The 15,428-nt window shown below is 60.8% G+C and overlaps 1 protein-coding gene across 1 annotated transcript in view; it reads left to right on the plus strand.

Moving 5' to 3' along the window:
- Window positions 1-234: 234 nt before the first annotated feature.
- The window catches only part of ADGRL1 (adhesion G protein-coupled receptor L1), a 90,333-nt gene continuing 75,139 nt past the window's right edge, over window positions 235-15,428 (plus strand). Inside the window, exon 1 of the mRNA XM_075121706.1 lies at window positions 235-622. The gene's annotated coding sequence lies outside the window, so the exon portion shown is untranslated. The remainder of the gene's footprint in view (window positions 623-15,428) is intronic.

Below are 15,428 nucleotides of genomic sequence, written 5' to 3' on the forward strand. Positions count from 1 at the left end.
CCCCTGCTCCGTGGAATTGCGGGGTCCCCCCCACCCCGCCCCGCGTGTGCGCGGGCAGGGCTGGCGGCGCTGATCTCGCTTGCACGCTGGCTCCCCAGTATGCCCGGACTGCCTGTCACGCGTGGATCTAGCCAGAGACACCCCCCGGCCGCGCTGGAGCGGGCTGGGCGCCCGGCGGAGACTTCCTGAGAGCCGGGGTGGTTTTTTTTTTTTTTGGACGGGGGGGGCTCGGGGTTATTCGGAGGGGGGGAGGGCCGGCTTGGACGATTTTTCTCCCCCTTCCTCTGCTGTGTTTGTGTGCGGGGGAGGGGATCCTTTCGGAGCAGCATCCAGCGGGGAGGAAAACGAGCCACCCGAGGACACCCCCGCCCCGGCACACTGCAGGGCAGAGGATCCGGAGCGATCCGCGCCAGCTTGGAGCCGACCCCCGAATCCAGCCCTAGCTCGGCAGACGCTGCCCACCGATCCCCATCGCTCGCTCGCTCCGATTTCGTAACACCTTGGGGGGGGGGAGGGAGGGCGAGGGGGGGCAAGGAAAGCGAAATGTCTCGAGCCGGAGTGGAATTGGACTAGCTGAATGGAGCAGCCCGCTGGAAGGAGAAGTGAGGCTGGATCGCTAAAGGTAAGTCACTGGCTTGATTGTTTCTCGACTGGTGTGTGTGTATGGGGGGGTAGATCTGACAGCCCCCCCCCGGTAAATAACCGATCCATTGACCCTCTCTCGCTTTGGGTTCTGTGCTAAGCTGCAGGGAGATGGGGAGGGGGCCGGGGGGGAGAGGTGAGCGGGGGGGGCAGGAAAAGGGGGAGAGGGAGGGTTGGGGCGATGGGAATGGCAGAGCGATCAGATCTCTGGAAATATGGACCCCCCCATTGCTCAGATACCCTCCCCCCCCAAGCTGGAATGGGGGGGGGGCTGTCATCTGTTTGGTGTTTTTTCCCTCCTCCTGTTTTCCCAGACAGGGATCGTTTTGCGCCAGTCCCCGGGAGAGGGAAGGCGGGGGGGACACACGCTTCCTAGCAGCGATGCTCACAGGAAGGGATGCATCCAAATCCGCCCCCCCCCTTTCCTCGGGAGAATTGGTAGCGGGGAGGGGGGCGCCCCTGCGTCTGATCGGTGGGTGCAGCAGACAAAGCCACCTGCCCGGCACCCCGCGATCCGCTCTTACTGCAGTATTTTCTGGTGTGTGTGTGTGTGGGGGGGAATTACCCCTGAGTACCGTAATCTCTGGAGGGGGAGGGCGGGAATAATTCTTCCAGCTCTGGGTGACTCTCGATCCCCTCTCGCTGCGGGGAGATGGAGGGAGGGGGGGGGCAGGAATAGATATAGATGCAGAACAGCTCGGACAGGAGATTGGGGCAGCCCCCTCCCCCCCAGTACGTGTCTTTATGTAACGGGCTTTATCCGGGGGAGAGGGGACACACTTTGTTCATATGTACCCTTCCAAGATGGTAGGATGCGGGCGGAATGGCTAATAAGGGAGGGGTGGGGGCTGTTGCCAGCCGTAGGGTGCGGAAGAGCTGTGCCCAGCACCCAACCCTGGGGCCAATCCTGATTGGGGGGGCGTTGAATTGGCCACCCCCTTAAAATGGGGTGGGGCGCCCCTTTATCCCCCGACCGGCCTGTGTGGCTGGAACCGGGGCGGCCTCACCTTTTGGCGCGGGGGAGGGACCCGATCCTGCTCCCCTTACACGGGGGGGAGGGGTAGGTTCTGCTGTCTTCCCCTTCCCCCACGCCCAGTAAATGGGGAAGGGACTCCATGGTGCGGGGAAGAGTCGTGTCAGCCCGGGGAAGGATTCGGCCCCCTTGGCATGTCTCAATCCGGATTGACGTCGGAATACAGCAGGATCCGGCCCAGAGAGAAGTAAACAAAGCGAGGAGGCGGTTAATACAGAGAGATCGGAGCCCCTCCTCCCCCACTGCACCCGCAATTATATCACCTCCTTTGCCCACCCCCCCACAACCCCCCCCCGGTGTACCCCCCCACACACACTCAGCCTTGGCCCTGAGATCGGTGGCGCGTCCGACGTGGGTGGGGGTGGCGTACGGGGGGGATCTCTGCAGCCGTGGCTGTGTGTGTTGGGTTTTTTTAAAGGATCGAGTCCAAAAATTCCGCCGATGGTGGGGGGGGGGGACCGAGCCCGGGGTGGCTCCTTTAAAGCCCGTTTGGGTTTTGGGGGAGAGGGTCCCCGCATCTCTGGCTGGGTCCGTGGATCTAGTGCACCCCGCTGGGCCGCCTCTGCTGACCTTTACCCACCCTCGATTGGGGGGGGGGGAAGAAACAGGGTACATAGCTGCTCCCCCCACACCCCAAAGCGGGGGTGGGGGTGGGACCAGACGCTCTCGGGGGGGCTTAGCCCCAGAGCGAGGATGGCTAGAAGGAGGGAGGGAGAGATGGATGAGTGGACAGAAAACCCTGTTACTACGCTCAGCCTCCCGGTTCCCTCACTCCCACCCCCGCCCCAGGTTAATGGCATTTCCTGGATTTCGCCCCCATCTAGGATCTCAACCCCCCCTCCCCCAATTGCAAACGCCCCCCCTCCTTCCCACCCAAAATCAAATTCGCCCTAGCTTTTCATAATAAAATGGCGATTTGCTGGCGGATGGGGTGGGAGTAATTGCTTCGGGGGGAGGAAATTGAGGATGAGGGGGTCATCGTGGGGGTTCCTGGAGATCTCCCCACACACACACACGCACCCCAACGAGCAGAAGGAGGGCGTGGGATGTTGCAGGAGGGAGCTGGTTGGGGGAGTTGGCCCCCTGCCATCTGCTGGGGAGGTGGTACATGGGGGGCTCCCCCACCGTACCCCCCATTGGAGGGGACCAATGCCCCAAGATAGGCACACTGTTGGGGAAGGGGGGAGCTTCCCAGTGCCATGCATTGGTCTCTCTGGCTCCCCCCCCTCACACACACAAAAGCCTTAAAAATATCCCCTGGCTTCTCCCGCCCCCGGGGTGGTGGCCGGGGGTGGGGGCCAGATGCCTCTGGAATATTAACCAGGCAGCAGGGCTGGGACCCTGGAGCCCAGTTCGCTGCTAGGGAGAGGTTCCTTTGGGAGAGAGATGCTGAATTTTGTCCCACGGTCCTGGTCCCTGGTCAGCCCCCCCTCGTGTCACGACACCCCTCCCCCCCAAGCTGTCCAGCTCTGGCAATTTGCTTTCTGCCCCCACAGGCAAATTGTGCAGGGGAGGGGCTGCTGGGCCAAACTCCAGCTTGACACCCCCCAGAATGCACAAAACAACCCCCTCCCCAAGCTGGGCAGTGAATATTAAGGCAACACACAGTAATTTGCTCGTTGCTTCAGAGGCAGGTTATTGCTGTGTCTCAAGGTGCCCGCTGAGGTCGGGGATGGCTGACCCCATTGCGCCAGTCCCTGCCCTGAAAAGCTCCCAGTCTGTACAGATGGGGAGAGGACAGACACTTGTTCCCATTTTACAGATGCGGAAACCGAGGCACAGAGCTAGCTGCAGGGACTGGCCCAAGGTCATGCAGGGAGTCAGTAGCAGAGCCAGGCTGTGAACCCACAAGTCCTGACTCCTTGCCTGGGGTCTTCCTCCCCCACCCCCTCCCACCAAGGCTTTTGGCATGTGGGGCAGGGAGGGGGCTCCCTGTGGGCTGGGTTGCCCCTCATGCCCTCAGAGTGGGTCACAAGGACCTCCTTGCTGACTGGGGACCTTGGGGGGAGGGGTAACTGGAGCCTCTCCCCAGGAGGTATAACTCACTGAGCACCACCCCACCCCTGTGGGAAAGTCCCTCCCATCTGGCCTGGCAGAGCTGTTTGGGGGAGGGAGGAGGAGGCTCTGACCTTACAAAGCCCCCCTCCACCACATCTGGATCAGTCCCACTGGTTTGGGGGGTAGAGGAGAGTTCATAGGAACCAGGATCTGGATCAAACTGAGTTGGGTTCCACAGAACCAGGGAGGGAGTGGAGGCCTGTTTTATCTTAGACTTTGAGTAGGGAGGTGTCTGGATAGACTGGTCCCCAAGCACTGCCCCTGCTAGTTCTGGATCCCCAGCTCCAGAGAGCCAGGACTCCTGGGTTCTCTGCTCCCTGCCCTGTGGTCTGGGGGTTAGAACAGGGGGAGGCTGGCAGCCAGGACTCCTGCAGTCAGTAACCAGCAGGGGGTGCAATGGGTGGGCAGCCCCAAACTGGCAGAAGAGTGGGGGTGCCGAAGGCAGTGGTGTCTAGCGGCTAGAGAAGTGAGGCATGGGGACTCCTGGGTTCCGTCCCCAGCTCTGGGAAGGCAGTGGTGTCTAGTGGTTAGAGCTGGGGCCCAGGACTCCTGGGTTCTATTCCTGGCTCTTCCGAGGCCAGACCAGCAAAATCACGTGGCTGCCAACCAAAGGGCTGCACTTCCCCCAGGAAAAGCAGAGGAAGGGAATGCGACTGACGCATGCCTGCCGCACCCCACACACCCTTTGAATACACCCCCCCCCCGAACTTCCTTCCCCTTCACAGATGCCGCCCAGCCCCTCAGTCTTTAGGACTCTCCCTACATCATGTGATTCAGCTGTGAGTGCCAATCTCTGCTAATCCCCACCCGGCACTGCCTGCGAGTGGAGCTGGGACCCCCCGTGCCAGGTGCCCTGTGGCAGCCATAGGACTCCCCGCTCCCCCGCCGGGTCACTTTCCCTTGGTACCACAAGCAGGGGTCCGCTGCACAGCCTGAGGTACCAAAGCCTCCTGCTCCCACGAGTGACATAGCCAGGGCACGGCTGGATCAATCACTCAGGACCCTGCGGTCCCCTCTGGCTGCCCAGCCTGTGCTGCCTGGTGTTGCCTGGTGTTGCCACTAGGGGGCTCCCCTAAATCCCAGTCTGGACTCAGCCATGGAGGGTTACACTGCACCCCTGTCAGGTCCTAAAGTAACAGGGTCTTGCTTTCATGGGCGGGGCTAAGATTGGCTCCTCCTCTTGGGAACTGTTCTGGGGCTGGGGTGGGAGGTGAAAATACACCCCCGCTCCTGTGGGTTAAAGTAGGCTGTGTGTGTGCCCTGCTGCCGCCTCCTACCAATCACATCCCTGCTCCATGCCTCAGTTTCCCCTCAGGGACTGTGAGCTCTTTGGGGCAGGGCCTGTCTTTCACTCTGTGTCTGGGCAGCACCCAGCACAACAGGGGCCCTGATCTTGGTCTCTCTAGGAGCTGCCGCAGTAATAATAATTCCAGCTACGGTGGTGAAGTGTAAATGAAGCAGAGGATAAAAGCCTTAGTACTGCTGCAGTGAAGGGCAACTCCCCCGTTTAGCTCGGGCATCTCGACAGGGCTGTGTTCAATGCCGGACGCCTGCAGCGCAGCCCACGGAGCCGTATAAGGCGGCACTCAGAGCTGGGCAAACATCACCACCTCCCTCCCTGCAGGGAGATTTAGGGGCTGAATTTCCAGTGGGAGCTGGGGTAGGGGCAGCGCTCCAGTGCCCAGTGGGTTAATTGCGCAAGGGAAAGGAAGCTTGCTTGTCTGGTGCCAGTTCACATGCAGGAATCACCATCTTGTTTTAGATCAGGGGCCCATCTAGCCCGGTATCCCGTCTGCAACGGTGGCCATAAGGAGACCCCTAGTAGGGTAATTCTAGGACCGCCTGCCCCCAAGGAATATTTCCCCAAACAGTAAGTAGCGTTTGGCTCAAGGCTATAGATCCCTGCCCTGCGTCTTGGGTCTGTTTTAATCCTTGTTATTGTTCCACGGGAAAGTCTCCTATTCTGTATAATTGTCCAGTTCTTCTTGGAACAGGGGGTTCTGGTGGCAATGAGTTCCACAGGCGTCTCCCCTCCAAGTTCCTGGGCTCAACGCAGGAGAACTTGGGTAGTGTCTCTGGCCTGGAAGAGGTCAAGAGGTCAGACTGGCTGATCAGAACAGTCTCCCTGAACCTGGAAATCTAGGACTTGGGTTTGCCGAGGCCTTGAGAATTTCACCCCGTTATAAAATGCACTGGGTGTTTTCATTACAACCCATAGACTCACAGAAGATTAGGGTTGGAGGGGACCTCAGGAGGTCATCAAGTCCAATCCCCTGCTCCAAGCAGGGCCAACCCCGACTAAATCATCCCAAGCCGGGCCTTAAAAACCTCTAAGGAAGGAGATTCCACACCTCCCTAGGGAACCCGTTCCAGTGCTTCACCACCCTCCTAGTGAAACAGTGTTTCCTAAAATCCAACCTAGACCTGTACGGTCTGAGGTGTGGGGAAAGGGGTTCCCGTGGGGCAGGCTTTGGTGCAGCAGACAAGTGGGCCAGACCCCCAGCTGGTGTCAATCAGCCGTCACGCAATGGGAGCCGCCTGGGTATGAGCATCCGCCCTTCTGCTTTTCATGCTGCATCTGCCCAGGCCGGGGGCTGTCCTCCGGCCAGAGCCTGCGCCCTGCGCCCACGACCTGTTGTAGTAAATCCACCCCCACCCCCGGGAACGCCCAAAACAGACATTGCAGAAAGAAAAAAACCCCAGGAGCTGAGAGCCCACGGCCTCATCTCAGCCGCCATCTCCCCCTGTCCTGAAGCATCTGCCCTGGGAAGCCAGCCCCGATGCCCTATGCGGGGGTGGGGGGGGGGTGTCATGCCAAGTCAGAGAAGGCAGTTAGCACCCCGGAGCGGAGGGATCCCAGCTGGTTACCAACCCCCGGCCCCCAATACCTCGAGTCTTCATTTCCGGGGGAGACGTTCAATGCTTTTCTATACCCCCCCCCCCCCCCCCCGGGCCAGTGCTTGCCATCCAGGGGTGATTCTGCAGACAGACAGGGCCAGGAGGGAGGCGATTTTGGGGTGTGGTTGGCAGAGGTGGCGATTTTAGCCCCAATTCCGGAACCCGGGGGGGCCGATCCGCTCCGCCCTTCTTTTCATGGTTATTATTTAGCCGGCGACGGAGCGGGGGCGTCTGCCGTTGGTTTCTGGAGCCACAGTACCTGCCTGGCGCCCAGCTCCGGCGGACGGGGAGGTGGGGGGGATATTTCCCAGGGGGCCTCCTGCAGTAGTGCTGAATGCATTACGGCCACCCCATCGGCTGATGCACACGCGCCTCCGGGGCCAGCTCCCCGCCCCTGCCGGGCAGATGATTTTGGGGGGTGGCTGACCAGTGTGGAATCACATCGGGGTGGGGCGCCGGGGGCGGGGGAGGGAGCATCAGACAGCGGGAGAGAGACAGAAATTAGGGATGGGAGAGAATTGCTGGGCTCTGCCTCTCCACGGATCTCCCCATCGCCATGTTATCGGCTCGCTCGCTCCCCCACCCCTGGGCAGGGGAGGAGGCTGGAGCTAGGGGGGTGGGGGGGGGCAGTGCCCCCTGGCTTGAAGTGCTTTCCATCACATACAGGGTTTACAGTTTGGTTCAATGGCTCTCGGCACCCCCACTATACAGATTGTTCCAATGCCACTGTACCCCCCTCGATCTCTGTATCTATCCACCCACCCATCCCACACCCCTTGATCTCTGTATCTATCCGCCTACCCATCCCCCACCCCACCCCATCTCCGTCCATCCACCACCCACCCCATCTCTGTATCTGTCCACCCACCCGTCCCCCACCCCACCCTGTCTCCGTCCATTCCCCCATCCCCCCCCACACCCCTCGATCTCTGTATCTATCCGCCCACCCATCCCTCACCCCACCCCATCTCTGTCCATCCACCCCCAACACACCCCTTGATCTCTGTATCTATCTGCCCACCCATCCCCCACACCACCCCGTCTCCGTCCATCCACCCATCCCCCACCCCATCTCTGTATCTGTCCACCCACCCATCCCCCACCCCATCTCTGTCCACCCATCCCCCCCACACCCCTTGATCTCTGTATCTATCCGCCCAACCCATCCCCCACCCCGTCTCTGTATCTGTCCCCCGCATTCCCCCCCACCCCTTGATCTCTGTATCTATTCGCCCATCCATCCCCGTCCCACCCCCACTCTGTATTTGTCTGTCCACCCACCCACCCCTCCATCCACCCACCCCACCTCTGTATCTATCCATCCCCATATACCATCACCTATTGCTGTACCCAGCTAGGGTGGCCAGACAGCAAGTGTGAAAAATCGGGATCAGGGGCGGGGGGGGGAATAGGCACCTATATGGGACAAAGTCCCACATAGCGGGACTGTCCCTATAAAACTGGGACATCTGGTTACCCTAGTACCCACCCACCCTGTTATACCTCCATCTATTTCTGTGTCCACCCATCCCCACATCAATCCATCCACCCATCCACCCCCATGCACCTCCCTATCTACCTATCTATCTGTCTATCTATCCCCATCCACCCCTCTATCTATCTATCTATCCCCATCCACCCCTCTATCTATCTATCGATCTATCTATCCCCACCCACCCCTCTATCTATCTATCGATCTATCCCCCAAAGATTTGCCCAACAAAACCACATGGATCCTGTTGGATTAACCCCAAGGATGAACCCTGCCCTGTTCCCCGTCTCACCCCATCCCACTGGGGAGAAGGTGCTGGGCCTGCTCCCACCTTGAGGCTGGTTTTAAGCCCTCGAGTGCTCTGTATGCTGTTCTGTTGGGGCGGGGGGTATTGTCTACGCTGGGGGGGGGGTGGAGCAAGGTTACAGCAGAGAGAGAGGGAAATGAGAAACTTCACCCCACATTTGCTGTTAGGGCCCCCCCATCTCTCCTCTGGTGCCCATAATCTGCTGCCCTCCGGTCCCTCACTCTCCCTGCTCAGCTTCCCTGATCACGCCCGTGGCCGGGACAAGGTGGATCCCAGCTCGGGATTGGATCTCTCGGACACTAGGGGCCCCTTCAGAGAGCAGGATCCAGCAATTCACCCCAGCAAGGGATCTGCCCCATTGACTCCAACGGAGCGATGCCCAGGGACCTCAGCTGGGGAGCTGGACCCCTTGACTTGGGATGAAACAGAGCCGTTCTGAGCTCCTACCCCTGTCAGCCCCCCAGGCCACCCCCTCGGAACCTGCCGCTGGCAGACCATTGGGGTGTTGTTTAGATTTCTGCAGCACTTAGGTTCCAGCTGAGATCGGGGGCCCCGCTGGGCCGGGCACTGCCCGGAGCCCGAGATCGGGGGCCCCGCTGGGCCGGGCGCTGCCCAGACATGCAATGAGAGACTGTCCCTCCCTGACCCAAAGAGTTTCCAGTTTAAACAAAGGGAGGATTATCTCCCTTTTGTAGGTGGAGAAACTGAGGCACAGAGCGGTGAAGCCTCTGGTCCAAAGTCACCCAGTGAGTCAATGGCAGACCCAGGAACTGAACCCAGACCTCCTGAGTCCCAGCCTAGCACCATGAGACCCTCCCTCCTCTTTTTCTGAGCACATGGCCCTGGCAAGATGCTTTAGCCCACTGTCTTTCCTGCCTCCCCCTCCACAGCCCCATGGAGCAGAGCAAGGGGCCCATCTCACCCTGTATGTTGTCTCCACGGTGGCTGGGGCTGTCGCCTTTCTCCCAGCAACTGGTTGAGGCTCTCTGCAGACTCAGGCAGCTGCTGACACCAGTGACCTTCAGATCATTCCGATTGTGACACTGAGTCACCCCAGAAGTAGAGGCCCTGGGAGCTGGCCCATAGCTGGGGATCTGGCCCCGTCGACTCCAGCAGAGTGACACCGCTTTACACCCATTGGGGATCCAGCCCATTGACTACAGGGGAGCTAGGGGAGCAGGCCAGGGTGAGCTCCCCGCTATGTGTGTCCAGCGGTTGAGATGAGCAGCACTAGAGAAATGGCTGAGATAATTCTTGTCCCTCTGCCATCTTCCATCATCTCTCACCGCTCCTAATTCAGTCACCCTCCCCCCCCGTCCCCTGTCCCGTCCCCCCTGCCCCTCTGTGGTTCCTCCACACACCCCTCCCGCCCCCTCCCTCCAGCCATGGCATTGCCCGTCTCGCAGCCCAGCTCCTGTCCAAGGCAGTGGCTAATTGAGATGATAACCCAGCGCAGACTTGATTAGGGAGATAATTGGCTGGTGCCGGGCCGGGAAGCACGGTCCCCGTTTAATTTGGCCAGAGTCCACAAGGGCTGTGAGAGTTTGGAAAATGCCCTAATCGAATTTCAGCCCAAGGAAACCCAGCCCCCGACCCGGGCACCGTGCTGGATTTGGCCGCTCGTACCGGGGCACAGAAGTGGCCTTGGGCTGCGTGCAGCAGCTCCCTCTAGGGGTGAGGGTTGTGGGGCAAGAGCCCTGGGAGTGCCGCTCCCTAGAGGACGATGCACCTGCTCGGGGACCAGAAGATTGAAGGTTCGAATCCCGGTTCTGCACTTGGGATTTTTCACCTGCCAGCTGTGATTGTCGCAGCTTCATTCCCGCTTCCTCTTGGCTGCTGGTGTGTTGTCCCAAAGCCATGCGAGGAGGTACAGCTGAGGACAAACCCAGGAGTCCTGATTCCCATCCCGCCCCTGCTCTAACCATTAGATCTCACTTCCCTCCCAGAGCTGGGGATAGAACCCAGACGTCCTGACTCTCAGCCCTGCCCCCAACCACTAGAACCCCCCTCCCCCAAGCCAGGGGAGAACCCAGGAGGTTCACATAAGAGGATAATAGCCTACTACTGCTGCCAGTGAAGAGAGTTCCCCCTTTAGCTGAAGTAGTAGAACCCCGCTGGGAGTGCTGGTTGGCGTTCAGGGCCTAGATCTTAATATTAGGTGTATTAGGGGGGTGCCAGCCAAGAGTGGGGTGCCAGGTGAGCGAGAGAGTCCCGGCCTCAAAGAGCTGCCAGCCTGAACAGACCTAGGGTAGGTGGAGAAACTGAGGCACAGAGAGGGGAGGGGTTTGCCCAAGGTCGCCCAGGCAGGCAGCAGCCAAGCCAGGAGTAAACCCCAGGTTTCATGCCCGAGCATCCCCGCCCACTACGCCTCACAGCCACGGCCTGCGCTGCTTTGCGCCTGTGTTGTCTCCGTGGTCGGAGGGGTTAAGCTAAGGCCAGGGGCAAACATAAACGCAGCCTCCAGCACGCACAGCTCCTGGTGTCCCCCCAGACCCCCGCCACCATTCAGCTGGGCCTCTGCCTGACACCGGCCCTTTAAGACTCCAGGGTCATTGAGTGGCAGGGAAGCCTGTGAAGCAGGACTATAAAAATTGACCAACGCTTAGCGAGGGGAGTCCCTGCAGAAGCCAGCCTGGGGGCTGTGCGTATTATCGATGGTTAATTAGCTGCACGTGGCCCATCAGAGGGCCCCAAAGTGCTTCTCGGACAGGACTGAGCCAATGCTTGTGAGCTCAGAGTCAGTGCTGTCGCACAGGGAGGGAAACTGAGGCACGGGACGAGGAAGTGACTTGCCCAAGGTCATGCAGCAAGGCGCAGCTTGCGAGGGAACCTAGGAGTTCTGATCCCCAGCCCCCCCCCCCCGGTCTAACCACTAAACACCACTCCCCTCCCAGAGCTGGGGACAGAACCCAGGAGTCCTGGCTCCTCCCACCACCACGACCCACTCAACTTCATTCACCTCCAGCACAACGGGGCCCTGATCTTGGTTGGAGTCTATGCAGCTCCAGGCACAACTGGGCCCTGATCTCAATCAGGGTCTGTGCAGCGCCCGGCACGATGGGGCCCTGATCTCGGTCGGGGTCTGTGCAGCGCCCGACACAATGGGGGCCCTGATCTCAGTCAGGGTCTGTGCAGTGGGGTGCTGACAATGGTGGGTCTGAGTCCAGCGCTGCCCGCATGGTGTGGGCAGCCATTCGCAATCCAGTCACGCCCCATCCCCAGGGCATGGCTCGCGGGCCCACGCTGTCCTGTATCACAGCCCCGGGGCCCTGCCATGGGCCTGGCAGGGCCCCTGGGCACAGGTTTGCTCTCCTGCAGGGCGGGTTCCGGGCCCTGTCGCTGAATCAGGAGCTAGAAAGGAACCGGACAGATCTGCAGGGTTGTTCCCCACTTCATCAGAGTTTCTAGGAGCAAAGGAGACTTTCCCCCCTCTTGACTTCCCAGGACATTAATTAGGTGTGTTATGGTAACATCTAGAGACCCCAGCTGAGATCAGGGCCCCATTGTGCCAGGCGCTGCACAGACCCCAGCTGAGATCAGGGCCCCGTTGTGCCAGGCGCTGCACAGACCCCAGCTGAGATCTGGGCCCTGTTGTGCCAGGCGCTGCACGGACCCCGACCGAGATCAGGGTCCCGTTGTGCCAGGCGCTGCACAGACCCCAGCTGAGATCAAGGCCCCGTTGTGCCAGGCGCTGCACGGACCCCGACCGAGATCAGGGTCCATGTTGTGCCAGGCCCTGCACAGCCCCTGCCCCAGAGACAAGTGGTGGAAGGTGAAACTGAAGCACAGAGAGGGGAAATGAATTTCCCAAGGTACCTAGCGGGTCAGAGGTGGAGACAGAACCCAGGTGTCCTGCGTCCCAGGCTACTGGCCCCTGGTGCCTCCTTTTATGGATGGAGGGGGAATCTCTCTGTCTCATCCTGTCAGTTTCAGCCCTGTTGCAGCCTGGGGTTTGTAGTTCCCAGGGGTTCCGGGCATTAGGTTCCCAGCTGGATGAGGACAGTGCAGAGGAAGGGCAGAGTTAAGGGTATCTGGGCAACCTTTGAACTCCCCATTTCTGCCCTTGGGCTGGTGCGTATCGTCCACGGGCAGCTCTGAGTTCTCTGCCCATTGCAGCCACCAAGGGGACGGGCATTCGTCCAGTGTCAATCTTCAGTCCCCTCTCGTGGCCACTTGGCACAACAGGACAAAAACCTACTGCCGCAGCTGGGTGGAGGCACCTGTCTGTTAGCTCATGATGCTGGTGGTGCTTTTGCGGTTCCAGGCTTGTTGACGACCCAAGCAGGGAGCAGCCTGGCACCAGTAGAGCTAATCAGACCCTTTTTCTGCCCCCCGGCCTGTGAGCTGAAAGCAGGGATCCCGACCTCCCAGGTCATTGCCACCCACCCCACACCCTGAATGCTGGATTCATTATTTAAAAGCAGGGTGGAAAGAAGAAGGAAAGCAACCTTCATTATCATATCGAGAAAATTACCCCCATCCCCCTAACTAGCAATTTTCCTGCCACATAGTTCAGCGCTGACTAGCCCATTAATTATAGAGATGAAAAATCATTTGGAAACCAGGAAAGGAAACTAATTGGCTCTTCCCCCAGCTAAAACGAGCCGGTGCTAGCGGGAGAGGGGAGCAGGGATCTCAGTCACGAGAGGGTCCTGATGGGGTCTCCTCCTTGGGAAGATTTCTCGAGACTCTCCCTTTGCTCAGAGCAGTCTAGGGAGCATGGCATGTGGTCAAGAGGAAAGAGGGGCCTGTGGTTAAGGTGTGGGGCTGGGGGAGATTTGGCTTCACTACCCTGCCTCAGGATGACCTCGGCTGAGTCAAGGCACCTCTGTGCCTCAGTTTTCCCATCTGTAAAATGGGGATAATGGATCTTCCTGTGTCTATTCAGACTGTGAGCTCTTCTGAGCAGGGGCTGCCTCTGACTCTGTGTCTGCAGCTCCTGGCACAACGGGGCCCTGATCTCGATCGGGGTCTGGGCAGCGCCCTGAACACCAGGGCCCTGATCTCAGTCGGGGTCTGGGCAGCGCCCGGCACAACGGGGCCCTGATCTCGGTCGGGGTCTGGGCAGCGCCCGGCACAATGGGGCCCTGATCTCGATCGGGGTCTGGGCAGCGCCCTGAACACCAGGGCCCTGATCTCAGTCGGGTCTGGGCAGCGCCCTGAACACCAGGGCCCTGATCTCAGTCGGGGTCTGGGCAGCGCCCGGCACAATGGGGCCCTGATCTCGGTCGGGGTCTGGGCAGCGCCTGACACACGGGGGCCCTGATCTCGGTTGGGGTCTGTGCAGCGCCTGACACACGGGGGCCCTGATCTCGGTCGGGGTCTGGGCAGCGCCCGGAACAATGAGGGCCTGATCTTCATTGGGGTTTCTACCATAACATGCATAACAACAGTGGATCGGAACCAGCCTCTTGGTTTTAAGACAGCTGGAGTCTAGGTTACTGAGCATTGGCTGAGGAGCCAGGACTCCTGGGTTCTACTCCTGCTCTGGAGGGGAGTGGGGTCTAGTGGCTACAGCAGGAGGGAGCTGGGTACCAGGACTCCTGGGGTCTTTCCCCAACCTGCCATCGACGTGCTGTGTGCACCAGGGCCTGCAGCGTGGTTTGCCCGCAGCCCAGCGGCCCCGTTGCCCTGCTCTGTGCCAGGCCCCAGCGCCGAGCGCAGAGGCTCACTGCACACAGCCAGCTCCCCAGAGCGGGGGTGGGGCAGCATGTGCCCTCCTCCCGGCCCCCCAGCACAGGGGGCATGGCTGGCAGGGCTGCTCTCCCCTGCGAGGGCCAGGCCAGGACCAAGGGGCATTAGCGGAGCAAAGCCCAGCGAGGAGGAGGCTGGTCAGCATGGAAGCATGTCAGCCGGGCTGGGACAATGGAAGGGGCTGCGGGTCAGGAGTGAGGAGCACCCCGTTCCCCAGCCCGGGGCTCCCCCCACGCACTGCTCAGCTGGTGCTCCTCACTCCTGACCCGCAGCCCCCGCTATCCCAGCCCCGGGCTCCCCTGAGCGGGGAACAGGTCCCTTCTCCATCCTGACCTTCGCTCCCAGGGAAAGTGCTGAAGCGAGAGAACCTAACACCGGGCTGGGGGGGCTCGAGGGCTGCCTGATCTCCACTCCCCTCCCCTTCTTGTCTTCCAATCCCTCCCCGGGGGAGCCGCAAGTCAAGGGCGTCCGGGCTCCTGTTTCATGCTGCGGTGTCCCGTGGCCAGGTGAGGCGGCTGGGGTGACGGCCCGGCTCCCAGGGGGGCACCGTGTGATGACTCAGCCCCTCGGGGGCCAGGCCTGCAGCTCTGGAGCTGGCGGAGGGGAGGGGGGCCACGGTCACTCAGTGTCCTTCCCACGCAGCTGGGGTTTGGGCCGGGGAGGAACGCATCTGGGGAGGAGCGCGTCTGGGAGCTGTGCACACAGGGCCCCCAGGCTCCTGGCCTGCAAAGGGGCCCCCGGGCTGTGCAGCGCGGGGCCCAGGTTCCTGGCCGATGTAAAGGGGCCAGGCTGGACCCCGCTGGTGTAACGGGGATAGAAGCCATTCTCCATGTCTCTGGCTCCATCATTGTGGCTGCAGCATCTGTAGGGGGCACTCTCCCCCTCGCCGTCAGTGCTGGCTCTAGGGGGCCTACGCAGGAGGGCATTGGGCTGGGGGCCGAGTGCTGAGGTTTGGGGGTTGTAAAGCCAAAGGGTCCCCTCCCCCCTGTCTCGGAGGAGGCCTCTGCCCCCCTGCGATGGGCCCAAGCAGCTTTGCCGTCACTCTTGGGGAAGGAACCAGGTGGGGGGAGATGGGGGAGGGGAAGGGAGTCTGGGAAAATGGACCCGAATTGCGGGAGCTGCCCCATTCAGTCCTGCCCCTGCTCCCAAACGATGGCCCCATTGGACCCAGATCACAGTCCGTGTGAGGGTGCCGGATGGAAGAGGGGCTTCCCGTGGGGGCTGCTTTCCTGGGGGGATCCCCAGGGGTATGAACAGTGCCAGGGACTCCCCACAGAGTGGGAGGGGCCAAGATCTTGCCGGAG

This window comes from Caretta caretta, chromosome 20 (genome assembly GCF_965140235.1).
Source record: "Caretta caretta isolate rCarCar2 chromosome 20, rCarCar1.hap1, whole genome shotgun sequence".
NCBI classification, from domain to species: domain Eukaryota; kingdom Metazoa; phylum Chordata; order Testudines; family Cheloniidae; genus Caretta; species Caretta caretta.